Genomic DNA, 16,765 nt, shown 5'->3' with positions numbered 1-16,765 from the left:
ATGGCGGCCAGAGGCAGGCCCTCTAATTTGCCCCTGAGCCCCGGGGCTCCCAGCTGCCACTGCAGCTGGGAGCTCCGGGGTGATTTAAAGGCCTTGGGGCTCCCAGCCACACCCGGACCCCCAGGGCCTTTAAATATTGAAAGGCCCCATCAGTTTGGGGGTAGGGATAGCTCAGTGGTTTGAGCATTGGCCTGCTAAACCCAGGGTTGTGAGTTCAATCCTTGAGGGGGCCACTTAGGGATCTAGGGCAAAATCAGTACTTGGTCCTGCTAGTGAAGCCAAGGGGCTGGACTCGATGACCTTTCAAGGTCCCTTCCAGTTCTAGGAGATAGGATATCTCCAAAAAGAGAGAGAGAGGAGAAAGGCCATGCCTCTTCCGGTTGAGGCCATGCCCCTGTTCAGGACTCCTGCGTACCAGTAAGTCCTTTAAGTTACTTTCACCCCTGATTTCAACTAACCCAGGTGATGCAATATGGGTGCTTTGTCAGTGCCTGATCCCGGCTGGGACTTGGATGGCAGTAATTTAACTGAAAGTCAATCTGAATAAAATAGAGGTGATGGTAATAGACTGAGGAAGAAGCTTGAAGGGATGGTCAAGTGATTCTTGCCCTCATGATCAAGGACGTGTCTCATCCTGTGTCCTAGAAGCTCACAATTTAGGACTGATTTTAGGACCTCATCTGCTCTTGGATTCTAGGTGCTATTAGGGGCCAAGGCCAAAATCCACAAAGGGACTTTGGCATTGCAACATCTAACTCAGGGATCGGCAACCTTTGGCACGTGACCCGCCAGGGTAAGCACCCTGGCGGGCCAGGCCGGTTTGTTTACCTGCCGCATCCGCAGGTTTGGCCGATCGCGGCTCCCACTGGCCGCGGTTCGCCGCTTCAGGCCAATGGGGGCTGCGGGAAGTGGTGTGGGCCGAGGGATGTGCCGGCCACCGCTTCCCGCCGCCCCCATTGGCCTGGGACGGCGAACCGCGGAAAGTGGGAGCCTCGATCGGCCGAACCTGCGGGCGCGGCAGGTAAACAAATTGGCCCGGCCTGCCAGGGTGCTTACCCTGGCGAGCCGCGTGCCAAAGGTTGCCGATCCCTGATCTAACTTTTAAGCACCTAGCCATCCAGTGGATGCCAGAGACTGAGTTAAGTGCCTAGGCTCCTTATAAGATGCATGAGCAGAGATAAGTACCTAACAATGGGATTCACAAAGCCAGCACACTAGAAAAGGAGCTGCCTAAGCTAATGAATAGCAGACTCTGAGGAGAGGTGTGTGTCCTAAGCCCCATCTTTCTCATGGAGTTAGGTGCCAAACAGTCCAGGCTGGATCCCATTTGGGATCCACAGCCACGAACCTTCACCTGCGTCAGGCACCAAAGCCATCTCTTCCCAGAACAGCAGTGGCACACACATGCCTAACTCCATGCAAAATAGCCACATGGTGGTGAGTGAAGGAGAAAGACTCCCTTATAACTTTTAATTCAGTGATTAGGGAATTCACCCAGGATGTGGGAGACCCTGGTTCAACTCCCTCCTCTGCCTGCAGAGAAGGGATTTGAAGATCGTTTATCTCACCTCTCAGGTGAGTACCCTAACCACTGGGCTCTGGGATATTCTGAAGTGGGTTTCTCCGTAAGGTGTTCCACTGGATATAAATAATTAAATATGCACTAGGCCAGAAAGAGAGTGAAAATGACTATAATCCAGTGGTTAAGGCACTCATCTGTGAGGTGGGAAACCTATATTCAAATCTTTTCTTATCAGTCAGACGGGGAAACTGAACCACAATTTCCCACATCCTGTGTAAGTACCCTATCCACTAGACTAAAGGTTATAGGGGAGGATAGGCCTTCCCCTTCCCCCACCCCCATTTTATGTGGGATTAGGCATGCTCTGTGACTGCCTGACAAATTGGGCCCTGCAACTGAGATACATGAGGGAATTATAGTGGAGTTTAGGCATGAGACAGGGCCTGGGCACCTACACTGAGGCATTGTGTGCATGCCCACCAGCAGTGACTTAGAATCTACTCCGTGAAAAAACCCCTGCAGAAGTGTGTGTCAGAGTTTCAGCTTCAGTCTGAGCGGAAATCTCTACACTGCTATTTTTAGCCCCATAATGCAAGCCCTGGTGAGCCCAAGTCAGTTGACCCAAGCTATGAGACTCACGGTCTTAGTTTTGTGGTGGTGGGTTTTTTTTGCTGTGAACACGATCCCTTAGGCACCTAGAGGACTTTTATGGGGAAAAATTTAGGTACCAAGAGATTTTAGGAGCCTCCAGAGTTAGGCAGCAGCTGAGCAGGTGCTTTGAGGATCTCAGTGGTGCCTATATTTTTGAGTTAGGCAGGAGTTAAGTGCCTAAATCCTTTTGTGGATCTGGACTAGAGAGATAAAGTGTGTGTGTATGTATGTTTTAATCTGTGCCTGATTGAGTATTTGTCTTTTTTTGATTCCAGAGTTTGCCAGACCTATCCATGTTGTTGTGACTTCTAGATTGGATTATTGCTATACGCTCAGTCTGGGAATACCCTAGCCTGACTGTTAGTTGGACAACCAGCTATACTAGCTGTCCAAGAGACATACTGGCTTCTTGTTCACTGTTACTTGGTTTAACAATTTTATTAATAATAGTTATGGCTGTGCATGCAAAAACGTCATAGCTAAGTTTAGGGAGGCAATAGTCCCTCTCTATACAGCATGATTACAGGGTACATAGAATAGAATGTACATATCTGAGCATAAGTACAACAAATATAAAAATGGAGGCACTTTTCAGAAGTGCAACAAAAATGTGAAGGGTTGGAAGCTTAATTTCAGAGGAATGATTACAAGAATTATATATACATATAATATAGATATATGGGATACATATTTACTAGTATTTGAAGGAGAATAATTGATGAGGCTATTACAAGAAGTATATTCAAAACTAGAAGTAATGTTAGGAAATTGAGCAAAGAAAACATTTATGCCTAATATCAGGAACCATTGCCTAAAAGTCTATTAAAAACTAGATTGGGCACAGCACTCAATGAACAATTCTGCATTGTAAGGCCATGAATTGGATGCGCTAAAGGGTCTTTTTCATTTCTAATTACTGTGATTCTAAAATTATCACTGAATCTGGATAACTGTAATTGCCTGATATAAAACAGCACATATTTTCTATTATCTCTGGAACAAATTTAGACATACCCTCTGGTTTAAACCCCCCCCCCCCAAACTGACAGGTTTTCTGCTTTAACAGGATCAATCACAAATAGCAATTAAATTACTAATGGTTCTTTTCTCTTCTTGATGTATGTGGACAACTTCCATTAACGTTAATGAGATTTGCACACATACAATGAATAGAGAATAGACTCCTAAGTGATGATACTTATATAAACCTCATTAAATAAAATGAAAGGGAAAGATAAAAGTTCCTACCCTATAGGTGAACATCCCCATAACAAAGCACTAAACAATGAAAAGTAGAGAATTATTCTGAAATGTAGGGAGATGGTCTACATGACCTAACAGGTCATTCCAGTCTCTAACTATGAATAAGCTCTCCTGGCTAAAGAAGTTACCATTTACCTACCAGTCAGTGTTTCCTGCTTTTCACATATTTTCTAACAAACTTATTTTACCCCTATACTATGATTCATTATTATTTCTTTAGTGCCAAAATGTGCTTGTGCTGTGCAGTACACAAAAATAAAGACAGTTCTTCCAGCAAACAGTTTATATTCTAAAAAAGACAGGTTTCACTAGGAAATCCAGAAGCGGAGAAAATCTTAATTAATGTCTACAGAGCAAAATAAAACAAAATAAAATAAAATTTAAAAAACCACTGCAGAAAGTCTTAGAGCATGGGGTCAACACACTGATTGTTTTCGATTTCCACGCCCACTCCCACCCCTCATTCTATCCCATAATTACCTGTAGGGTAGAAATGGGTTTTTATTTTATTAGCCTATATCCATATGTTTGAAATGTATTGGAAATCTTAATGAATAATATCTACTTCATTTTCCATTGTCTACTACCTAGGGTAGTACTTTGGAGAACTTAGAGCATGTCTTCACTAGCAAAGTGGCTGTGTAGTCACGGCACCAGTGGTGGGAGAGCTCTCCCAGCTCTATAAAAAAACCCACCTCCACGAGGGGAATAGCTACCAGCGCTGGGAGTGCGGCTACCAGCACTGGTGCACTGTCTACACTGCCACTTTACAGCGCTGAAACTTGCAGTGCTCAGGGGTGTGTTTTTTCAAAACTTATGTCCGTCAATAAAAGGAAGTGCTTCCTCTGGAAAAGTTGAGTTGGTGCAATAATAATTTGTAATCAAATTACAAAAATAAAAGACTAAGCAAAGAACACTCTCACAAATGGTGCTGAATAACTCCTGGACCATGCTGATTACGTTCAACTCATTGATTTCAGTAGAGTTGAAGATACCCATCACCTTGCAGAACTGGCATCAAAACATGTAATATCTTTTAAGGTAAGGAATTTCAGTACAACTTTGAAGTTTAATTTCAGGGATGTCTTTAAATTTTGCAATACTGTATATTTTGTGTGTAATTTCCCCTAAGATACTATTGCATTTTGATTTACAATGCATTTGAAAACATCCATTCTGATTTTTCAACACAAGTCATGCTGCAAGTCAGTAAAATATATGCCAAGATCTGCAAGCATAAACTTGCATTTGCAAGTGATAACCTTTCATGGATTGTAAAGAGTACAGAGCTTAAATTTACAAAATATAAGGATACTGCCTCCAATCTCTAAGAAATAAAAATCTGGCTTCTAAATTGCTGCTAGAGTTCTCATTAGCCAAACTGCATGAGCATCTTCCCTGAGTTTAAACTAGATTCCATTTTTACATCTGTCATACTCTGTATCATGTTGAACTACAAAGATTCACTTTATTCTACATTTTTAAATGCTGACTTTACAGTGGTTACTGTTAGTTGGCACGTTTCCATTAAAGCAGTTGTGTTCTTCTGGCCATAAAAAGGTTGAAAAATACAAATAGCCTCTGAAGGTGTTGTATATCTGTGCAATCCATGTTGCCACAGATTTTGTCTTTGAGGAGGAGGTACAGAGCAACCAAGCTAAAAAGCTGTCAGCTGTAGTCCTTAGCTAAAAGTGGGTGGGGCGCAGCAGCAGAAACAACAGCCTTATTCTCCACAGAAAATTACAATGTTTGACAGCAAACTGTAGGGGCCACTTTAATAACTTTGAGATCATTGTTTCTCGCATTTAAAAAAAATGATTAGGGGTACGGAACAGCTTCCATATGAGGAGAGATTAATAAGACTGGGACTTTTCAGCTTGGAAAAGATAAGATTAAGGGGGGGATATGATAGAGGTCTATAAAATCATGACTGGTGTGGAGAGAGTAAATAAGGAAGTGTTATTTACGCCTTCTCATAACACAAGAACTAGCAGTCACCACATTAAATTAATAGGCAGCAGGTTTAAAACAAACAAAAGGAAGTATTTCTTCACATAACACACTGTCAACCTGTGGAACTTATTGCCAGAGGATGTTGTGAAGGCCAAGACTATAACAGGGTTCAAAAAAGAACTAGATAAATTCATGGAGGATAGGTCCATCAATGGCGATTAGCCAGGATGGGAAGGAATGGTGTCCCTAGCCTCTGTTTGCCAGAAGCTGGGAATGAGCGACAGGGGATGGATCACATGATGATTACCTGTTCTGTTCATTCCCTCTGGGGCACCTGGCATTGGCCCCTGTCGGAAGACAGGATACTGGGCTAGATGGACCTTTGGTCTGACCCAGTATGGCCATTCTTATGTTTTCTTTACAATAATTTTTTGGAATTTTGAAAGCTAAATTTTTGTATTATGCAAATTTGTTTCCCTCCAACACATATGTACACAGATTTGATTTTTTATTTAAATAGGAAAAGACCGTTTGAAGCAGTTGTCTTTTTTTTTGGGGGGGGGGAGCAGGGGCAGGGGCAGGGACTAAAAAACCCCTACAACAAATGATGGATTTAGAAAAAAGAATAAAGGCACCTAAATAAAAGTGGCCCCGAGTTAGTGGGACGCCTTGTGGAGCCTGGAGCTGAGGAGAGGAGCCAGGAAATGACTGGAAAGGAAACAGGGAAACCCTGGGACCAGGAGTTGGGGGAGGGGCCCCGGAGCGGGTGGGGGTCGGGGCCAGGAAGTGATTTCCCCCCCTCCCCTCCTGGGTGAGCTGCTCGCGACAGGCGAGCGGGGAGAGCCGTGCGCGCCCACTCTCCCCCCCACCCTACCGGGTACCGGCCACTGCAGCTCGCGGTCGGTTCAGCTGGCGGCGGCCGAGCGTCCCGTTGCTATAGTAACCCGCAGGCTAGGGGAGGCGACTGAGGGGGCGGGGCTTATAGGGGAGGGGAGGAAGATGCAGAGATGGGGAGGTGTCTCCCGGCTGGGGGCTGAGGGGGCGGGGGAGGTGTCTCCCGGCTCGGGGGCTGAGGAGAGGGGTCCGGGGGAGGTGTCTCCCGGCTCGGGGGCTGAGGAGGGGGGGGGGCTGGGGGAGGTGTCTCCCGGCTCGGGGGGCGGGGGGGTCTGTGAGAGGTGTCTTCTGGCTGGGGGCTGAGGAGGGGGGTCCGGGGGAGATGTCTCCCGGCTGGGGGCTGTGGAGGAGGGGGGAGTCTGGGGGAGGTGTCTCCCAGCTGGGGGCTGTGGAGGGGGGTCCGGGAAGGTGTCTCCTGGCTGGGGGCTGAGGGTGTGTGTGTGTCTGAGGGAGGTGTATTCAGCTGGGGACTGAGGAGGGGGAGGTCCAGGGGGGTCTAGAAGTTTCCTTCTGGCTGGGGTGCAGAATGGGAGCCAAGGGCTGTGGGGAACTGAGGAAGATGAGGTCTTTCCTGGGTTGGGGCTGCTGTTCCAGGTCAAGGCAGGAGCAGAACTGCCCCCATTTTCCGTCAGAGGGAAGTGGTTCACCAGCCCCAAAGGAGGCTCACCTCACTCGTGCCTGCCCCAAATGAGGGCCCCCTTCTGTAAGGAGCTAGTTGCCCTCAGCCCATTGGGCATCCTCAACTGTCAGGACTGGACCACAGATTGTACTGTTTACCCCAGACTGAAAATACTGTAGGAAGGGAATGGGGATGGGGGAGTGACAGGGCAGATACAGGCTATATCTTGAATATAATGGTGCCACTGGCAGAGAAGACATTTCTTAGCTTGTATTAGTGCTCCTTCTTGAAGAGCAGTCCTGAACACCAAAGGGAATTCACCTGGAATACAAAGATGACTAATATATATTTTGTGCATATAGGAGAGGAAAGGTAGACCAGTAAACAGGACACATAGGACTTTGGAGACCAAGATTTATTTCCCTGCTCTGCCACAGATATCCTTTGTAACCTTGGGTAAGTTTCAGAGTAGCAGCCGTGTTAGTCTGTATCCGCAAAAAGAACAGGAGTACTTGTGGCACCTTAGAGACTAACAAATTTATTAGAGCATAAGCTTTCGTGAGCTACAGCCCACTTCTTCGGATGCATATAGAGTGAAACATATTGAGGAGATATATATACACACCTACAGAGAGCATGAACAGGTGGGAGTGATTTTGAAGTGATTATCACTTCAAAAGTTTTTTTCACTTACTTAATTGGCCTCTCAGAGTTGGTAAAACAACTCCCACCTGTTCATGCTCTCTGTAGGTGTGTATATATATCTCCTCAATATGTTTCACTCTATATGCATCCGAAGAAGTGGGCTGTAGCCCACGAAAGCTTATGCTCTAATAAATTTGTTAGTCTTTAAGGTGCCACAAGTACTCTTGGGTAAGTTGTCTTCCTGATCCTCAGTTCTTTATAAAAAGGGAGTCAATAGAACTTTCTAGGGGTGTTGTGAGTATAAATACATTAAAAGATTAAGAGATGCTCAAATACCATGTTAATGGGGGCTTTACAGGCACCTAGATAAGTAGTTGCAATTTATAAACTCTAGGACTGAAAGAGCGCTCGACCTCGTGGTCATTTAATCCATCTTCCCATGCCGAAGCAGGACATATATACCTGGAAGGACCAGCCCTGACGGCCTCTTCTTAAAAACATCCAACAATGGGGATTCTACAAGATCACTTTGTTAATCTATTCCAGTATTTAACTATCCTTACGTTTTTCTTAATATCTAAGATAAATCTCCCTTGCTGCAGATTAAGCCCATTACAGTACTTCTTGTTCTACCTTCAGTGGACATGGAGAACAACTGATCAGCACCATCTTTGTAACAGCCCATAACCTATTCAAAGACTTATGTCCCTCCCTCAGTCTTCTTTTCTCAAGGCTAAACATGCCCTGTTCTTTAACCTTTCCTCAGAGATCATATTTTATACGTCATTTTTGTTGCTCTCCTCTGGACTCACTCCAATTTGTCCACAGCTTTCCTAAAGTGTGTCACCCAAAATTGGACAGTTCTCCAGCCGAGGCCTCACCAATTCCAAGTAGAGCAGAAAAATTTCCTCCCAGGACTTAACATATAACACTCCTGTTCATGCACCCCAGAACAATATTTGCCATTTTTGCAACTGCATCACATTTTTGGTTCATATTAAGTTTTGATCCATTACAACCCCAGATCTTTTTCTGCAGTATTACTGCCTAGCCAGTTATTTCCAATTTTGTATTTGTGCATTTGATTTTTTTTCCTTCCGAAGTGTAGTCCTTTGCACTTGTCTTTATTAAATTTCATCTTGTTGATTTCCAGTTCTCCAATTTATCAATGTCCTTTTGAATTCTAATGCTGTCCTCCAAAGTGTTTGCAACCCCTTCCAGCTGGGTGTCATCCATAAATTTTATAAGCATACTCTCCGCCCCCTTATTCCAATCATTAATGAAAATATTTACTAGTGCAAAACACCACTAAATAATGTCCTCCCAGTTTGATAATGAACCATTAATAACTAAGACTACGATTCAGTAATGGGTATTTTTAATAAAAGTCATGGACGGGTCACGGGCAATAAACAAAAATTCACGGCCCTTGACCCGTCCATGACTTACTATAAATACCCCTGACTAAATCTTAGCTGGGGGGCACTGCTGCTCTGGGGCACCCCAGGGGGCCACTGCTGGGAGGGCGCTGGAGGGGGCACTGCTGGGGAGGGTCGGGACACTGCTGTTCTATGGGGTGCCCCCGAGGGGCTGCTGCTCTGGGGGGTACACCAGGGCCAGCGGCACTAGTTGCCGGGGGGCACCAAGCAGCAGCTACTCCGGCCATCCCCCAGGGCTGTCCCCCCTCTCCCTGCTGCTCCGCCACCCCTGGGACCATTGCTCAGGTGGTCTCCGGGGCCAGCTGCACCAGCGGCTGCTCGGGTGGTCCCCAGGGCCAACTGTCCGGCTGCCCCAGCAGTAGCCAATGTGGCTGGCCCCGGGGCAGCTCCAGCAGCAGCCGATATGACTGGCTGCGGGGCCGCCCAAGCAGCTGGCTGCAGAGCAGCTCCAGCAGTGGCTGGTGTGGCTGTCCCTGGGGCCGCCTGAGCAGCTGTCCCTGAGGCCAGCTGCTTGGGTGGCCCTGGGGCCAGCCACATGGGCCACTGCAGAAATCATGGAGGTCACAGAAAGTCACAGTATCTGTCATTTTCGCGACCTCCGTGACAGACACAGAGCCCTATTAATAACTACTCTGAGTACAGTTTTTCAACCAGTTGTGCATTCACTGTCACACTTTGGGGTGCAATCCAGAGAAGTAATCACCACTGGACCTGCAACCCTGGGTTCCTTACAATGCTTTGCTGATTTAGGTCACCGCATGGGACACTCATAGTCAGCCTACAACTGTGCAGGTCACACCCTGACATTGCCGACCCACAACATTTTGGCACCTGAGGCGGGGAGCTCAAATGCCCCCTCGCTTGGGCCAAAACTTTGAAAGGTCTCAATTCTGCCTTCTTCCTATTCTAGTCCTCTCATGGTACTGCTTTGCTACCTACCCCAATAAAGGAGAACTAACAACTTAAAATGCCGTGTTCAAAAATTTTAAGTAACACTTAACTTTCGAACGCCTGAACAGCAAATGTAACTTTTCTTGTCTGCATAGTAAACATTGGCATTTTTATCTGTTTGAATAATCAAAGTGGTGCTTTCCGTGCCATCTTGGTTGCAAAGATTTGAACTGCTTCCTGAAGGTCCACAGTCTGGGCCAGCTCATGCTCTGTTGAGATGGTTGCAAGGCCGACCAGCCTCTCCTGTGTCATTGTGGAGCATAGATGTGTTTTTATTAACTTCAGCTTGTAGAAGCTGCGTTCTCCACTGGCAACTGTTACAGTAAGCGTTAGAAGTATGCGCAGAGCAACAAAAGCATTTGGAAAGAGGGTGGTCATCTTATTTGTGCACATATATTCCAGAACAGCCTTTGGAGTTGATCCTGCTGAAATGTATCTTGAAAGGGCTTTCAGTTCATCACCTAAATCACTCGTATCAATATCACGCATGTCATCATGTGTCAACACTGTCTCTAGTGCCCTGCATTGCTGGTGTAGGTCTTCTTCAGGTATAGTGAGGAGTTTTGGAATATCATACAACATCCCAAATATACTGCTGTGTTCCTTAGGCTGCATGAAACATTCTTCAGCTGACTGTATTGCACAATCTAGCACCTGGTTAAAGAATTCAACTTTGAATTGTTGTTTGGGGTCTCTTATGGGATTATCCCATGCCTCGTAATCAAAATGTCTTCTTCTTTGGTGACTCTTGTATTCTTGAATGGGTGGGAAAATAACTTCAGTGTGAAGTTCCTCTGCCAACTTCTGTGCAGTCTTCAGAACATTTTGAAATCCCTCATCTGATCGGTAAGACTGTAGGTGTGACTTTGCTTTGTCCAGTTGTTCCATTGCTCCAGACATATCAAGGCCAACACCTTGGAGTCTCTTGCTTACAACATTTATTTCAAACAGTATGTCATGCCACAACACTAAGCCACACAGAAATTTGAAGTTATATATGTTTCTGGTGATTCCATTTCCCTCTGCCACTGTTCTCCCAGGAACAGTTCCTGTCGTAGCATTATCCTCCATAATGGCAACTATGCATCATCTGTCTTCCCAATTTGGTGTTTGATAGGCTTTATCGCCTCCACTCGACTTTCCCATCGTGTGGCACTCAGTGGTTTCAGTGTCAGAGAGGATGTTCCCAGATGTTGCTTCAAAATTTGCCATCGATGAGTTGATGCAGAGAAAAATACAGAGATGCTTTGAATTACATTAAAAAATTCAGCAGCCTCACTAGAAGCTGATGCTGCATTACTGACCACCAAGTTGAATGAATGAGAACTGCATGGGACAAAAAAAGCTCGAGGGTTTAACTCTCGGATCATGTCTGCACTCCTCTGTTCTTTCCTCTCATGTTGGCACCATTTTCGTAGCCCTGACCTCTCATGTCAGCTATCACAATTCCCGTATCTTCCAGCTTTTTAAGAAGCACATTTGTCATACCAGCTCCTGTAGTATCATCAATGTCAATAAATTCTAGAATATGCTCTCTGACAGTCACCATTGCAGGGACATTTTCACTAGGTTCTGTTGTTGTTACAAAATGCACCATTAAAGTCATTTGTTTCATATGGCTGATGTCAGGTGTGCAATCCAGAATAATACAGTAATATCTTGCAGACTTCAGATCTGCCACAATCTTCTGTTTGACTTTTGTTGCCAGTAACTGTATGATCTCATTCTGAGTTGTTTTTCCAAGGTAGTGGTGTGTGTACATTTCTTGGGTGGTGACTCTTCTTAGATGCTCCTGGAGTACAGCATCCAACTCAGCCATCAGCTCCACAATTTTAAGGAAGTTTCCATTGTTTGGCACACACAGCTGATCTGAAGTGCCACGCAGTGCTAGGTTTTGGGTAGCAATCATTCTCACAATGGCAATGAGCCTTTTCAGAACATTTTGCCAGTAAAGAGACTCTGATGCAATCTTCTCTTAATGCTGATCATCTATGGTGGCCTTTAACCTTAGTCTCATCTCAAGCTCTTTCCATCTATGTAATGCTCTCTGGTGATTTGCTGCCTTCTCATGGCATGCCAGATTTCTAGCCTGATTTTTCCAGTTCTTTGTTCCTGTAGAACCCAATGTGGCTGGAACATTAGACTGGAAGAGTTTGCAACAAAAACAGTATGCAGCATGCTGGGTTTTTGAGTACATAAGCCATGGCCTCTCCACTTTGTCACCATTGGGGATTTCACGCCAGTAATGTGTTGGATGGAAACTTCTATTTTCATTGTCTTTGGGGAACATGAAGTTTTTCACTTGCTGTGGCCCATGCACTACAAGGAAGTCCCTCAGGCTACTGCTCAAGTGGGTCCACAGTCCTGGATCATCTAGACTTAAGGAACTAAACTCAGCAGCAGCTGTTCCTTGTGCCTCCACCACACTCTTCTCTGATCTACACTTTTCTTCAGGAATGTGCATGGTTACATCCATTTGAGATGGAGATACAGATGCTGCAGTAGGTGCCAGGTCACCTGCACTCTGACTAACTGGAAGATCAGGCATCTCCTCACCACTCACATCCACACTGGGGCCAGAAGGCTCACCGTGAACATTTGTGTCTGTGTATCTCAGGAGAGCTCCTTCCTGCTTAGATAGAAAAGCTTCCTTTGCTTTCTTTCTTTTTCTGAATGCTGCCCCAGAGGGGCGTTTTCTTCTTTCACTCATGACTGCTGTTCTGTGCCAGCTATAGTGTCTCTCAACACTCAATTGAAGGGGACAAATAAGCAGGCTGGTAGCAGGGCCTGAGTGAGGGAAGATATCAGCGTCTTAAGGGCCTAACTGGCTCCTATTACTTCAGTTGACTGCCTGTTCTCCTCAAGTGGGTTCAGGGAAGCAGCGAGAAACAGAAAGCTCCCTGAGAAGCTGGTGTTAATCAGTCCAGGCTCCTGGGGGTGCTAGAGAGGTACATAAGAGGCTCCTCCTCCTCTGTCTCCCTGCAGTTCCTGCTGCTTTCTGTTATTCCCTCTCATCTTTTCTCTTGCCTGCCTGTTATGTCTCTTGTGCCCACCTTCCTCCAGCACAGCACTCCACCATCTCTGTGCATCTAGAGCAGAGAGAATACATATGCACCAGCAGCAGACACCATTTTCTACACTCTGGGCCCTAGTGGCACCCCCCCACAGTCTGGAACCTGAGGCGGCCACCTCAGTTCGCCTTATGGTAAGGCCAGCCCTGCACCCTGAGTGTATGTGTGCTAGACAGCTCTGACCCCAGCAGCCTGTCTAGAGCTCCACACCCCCACTTTGGCTTCCACCAGCCTTAGTTACAGCCAGCAAGGTGACCCCAACATGCTCCCATTCCTGGATTTTCCCAGAACCATATGCCAGCCCTCATCTGGACCACTCAGAGAAATAATAAGGTTTGTTGCTCCTTTAAAGAAACAAAAGCACATTACAGCTTATTAACTGGTGTAAAACCACCCTTCCCTTCAAACACAGCATTAAGTTGGTTTATAGTGAAAATAAAACAAATGTATTAACAAAATATACATAGGACTAAGTGAGTTCAAGTATGAGGAACTTTCTAGTGTCTACGTCTAAACTAGCTACGGTCTTTGTTCTACCAAGATTTCTTACCAATCTTTCTTCTTTCCAGTCATGGCTAACTTTCTCTCAGTTAAGACTTTCCACAGAAGCACAAATGACTGGTTTCCCTTGTCTTCATAGATGAAATATATTTGCCTAAGCAGGTTTCTTATTTACATCCAGTTGCCAGAGACTTCAGCTCTCCCTTGGTTGAAAGACCCATCTTTCTCAGCTTGCAAGTGCTCTGTTCCCTTGTATCTGTCTAGTGATGGATGTCATAGATGGCTTCTTTCTTTCTTATATCTTCCAAAGTTCAATGACCTTATTTCAAGAGGCAGGGTGACCTCACTCTGTTTTTCTCTTCCTGTGGATTTCCAGTTACCCTGTTTGTAAGTGGGGCTTCCATTGTTTTGATTCCACCATGCTTAATTTAAAGGGGAGACAAGTAATTAGCTGCGATATTTTCTCCTGTCTGGGAGAGACCAGTTTCTCCCTTTGTATGGTCACAGACTGTAAAGCCTAATATCAATGAGTATCCATAATTCCTTATATAGTGTTAATACATACATTTTACAATGATATTAATCATCAGTGTGTCATAGGCTTTCATAAAACACCTCACTTGATAAACTTTTATAATACAGTAAGATTATATGCAGTCAGTAGATTCAGTTGCTTATCACGTGAGGTTCAGACCCCCTGTCTTTATATCCCAGATAAAGTTTCTCTTCCCTGCTGAAAGCTGTTTCCTCCCCCACTTGTTAACATGATCTTCATTGTCTCTGCCTGACGACCGGGCTGGGCAGAGACACAAACACATTCCTTTGTCGAGGGCAGACCTGTTCTCCTCATGGCATGCCTGGTTTAAATACATTTTAGTCATAATTTCAGCATGTATCTATAACTTAATACACAATGCATACATACATCACACAAGAATATTAATGATCAAGGAGTTATTAGTTTTCCAATGACATACTACATGACATCTTTTAGATCCAGATTATACCCATAGGGAGTTGGGGTATGCTGAATTGGTTAGGTCAGCTGAAACTCATCACCTGATACCAGTGAGCCCCTTCCCCTCTGGCACTGGGATGCTCTTAGGATCACACCCATGTTATAGTAATTTCATCTAGACCACATTGTGATGGGTTGGACCCCTTATGAAGCCACCTGATGTGCTGAGTCTACTTGTTCTGCCAGCATGGGCCCCCTTTAACCTGTCTTGCTGAGCCAGGCTCTTAAAACCTCCTCTAACACACAAACAAGCAGAGCCACACCCAGCTGCAGATCAGCTCTGGGAAGACTCAATTTAAGGGACTTGCTTCAGCACTCAGATGTCCACCTCCCTTGGAGTGCAGACCCAAAGATATATTAAGAAATTCGCCCCCTCGCTCAATGTGGAGAGAGGTGTGTACACTTCTTACCCCCCACAGTTAGAAATTAGAGAAACTGGGTTTAATAATAAACAAAACTAATTTTATTAACTATAAAAGGCAGATTTTAAGTGGTAAAGGGGGTAACAAACAGAACAAAGCAGATTACTAAGCAAATGAAATCAAACACGCAAACTAAGCTAGTTTCACTAAAGAAATTGGTTACAGATAGTACTACCCACCCTAGATATTGTTGCAGGAAGTTTGCAAAGTTTCTGTGGTTCAGAGTTCCAGTTATATTCCTTTTCAGACTGGACCCTTGTTTCAGTCTGGACTACCCCCTAGCCTTCCCTTTTGCAGTCTATCTTCTTGGGCAGACAGGCCATGGAGAGGAGGAGTCCTGTTTGCCTTCTTCCCCACTCAAATAGGATTTACATAAGGCGGGAATCCTTTGTTTCCCAAACTTGACCTCGTCTTCCCTCGTAGTGGAAAGTTACAAGAAGTCCCAGGTAATGTTTTAGTAGCAGGTGACAAGACCACCTGACCCTATAGTATCACAGCTTCCATAAGTCAGTGGCAGTATGGAGCATCCACAGGAAGGCCAAGCTTTTCACAGTCCATTGTCCTCGCTAATGGGCCATCCGCCCTGTCTGGGTTTTCCATTGTTGTACCTGAAGTGTTAGCAGTGGGCATCACCCAAAGTAGCATAGTTGAAATACAGATACATAGTCAATATTCCTAACTTCAGATACAGAAATGATACAGGCATACAAGTTGGATAATCGCATTCAGTAAATCATAACCTTTCAAATGATATCTCACATAAGCCATCTTGCATAAAGTATATCTCAGTTATGTCATATTCATATCATAAGCATATTTTCATAAGGAATATGAAATACAATGTCACACACATTTCCCTAGTTTGCTTATGAGAAAGTCATGTGGGACTGCATCAAAATCTTTACTAAAATTAAGTTATACTGGGTGTACTGCTTCCTCACATCCACTAGACCAGTAACCCTGTTAAAGAAAGAAATTACATTGGTTTGGCATGATTTGTTCTTAACCAATCCATTTTGTTTATTATTTATCACTCTGTTATCCTCTAGGTGCTTGCAAATCGATTGTTTAAGAACATGTTCCAGTAGTTTTCCAGGCATAAAACTTAGGCTGACTAGTCTATAATTCCCTGGATTCTCTTGTTCCTCTCTTTGAAGATAGATACTGTGTATGCTCTTCTCCAGTTCTCTGGAGTCTTCTCTCAGTCTTCCATCAGTTCTTGAAGATAATCACGCTAATGATTCCAAGATTGCTTCAGTTAGTTTCTTAAGTACCTTATGGTGAATTTCCTCAGGTGCTGCTGACTTGAATACATCTAATTTAGCTAAATATTCTTTAACCTTCCCCACTGTTGTTAATACTGTGTTAAGTATCTGGTCAGAATTTACCTTGTGAAGACTGAAGCAAAATAGGCATTAAACACCTCAGCTTTCTTGATGTCATCCATTATTATCTTTCACTCCCAGCTAAGTAGTGGACCTACATTTTTCTTTGTCTTCTCTTGCTCCTAACGTACTTATAGAAACTCTTCTTGTCTTTTATATCCCTTGCTAGGAGCCTTAGCCTTTCTGATTTTCTCCCTACATCTTGTGCTATACTTTTGTACTCATCCTCAGCAAGTTGTCCATGTTTACACTTTTTATAGGATTTCTTTTTGATTTTCAGGTCATTAAAGAGCTCCTGATGCAGCCGTATTGGCCTCTTACTATTCTTCCTTCCTTTTCTTCTCATTGGGATAGTTTGCTGTTGTGCTGTTAATATTGTCTCTTTGAGAAACTGCCAGCTCTCCTGAATTCTTTTGTCCCTTGGATTCTCT

The sequence above is a fragment of the Emys orbicularis genome, chromosome 1, assembly GCF_028017835.1.
Source record: "Emys orbicularis isolate rEmyOrb1 chromosome 1, rEmyOrb1.hap1, whole genome shotgun sequence".
Lineage (NCBI taxonomy): Eukaryota > Metazoa > Chordata > Testudines > Emydidae > Emys > Emys orbicularis.
Note: the sequence above shows the minus strand (reverse complement) of the source record.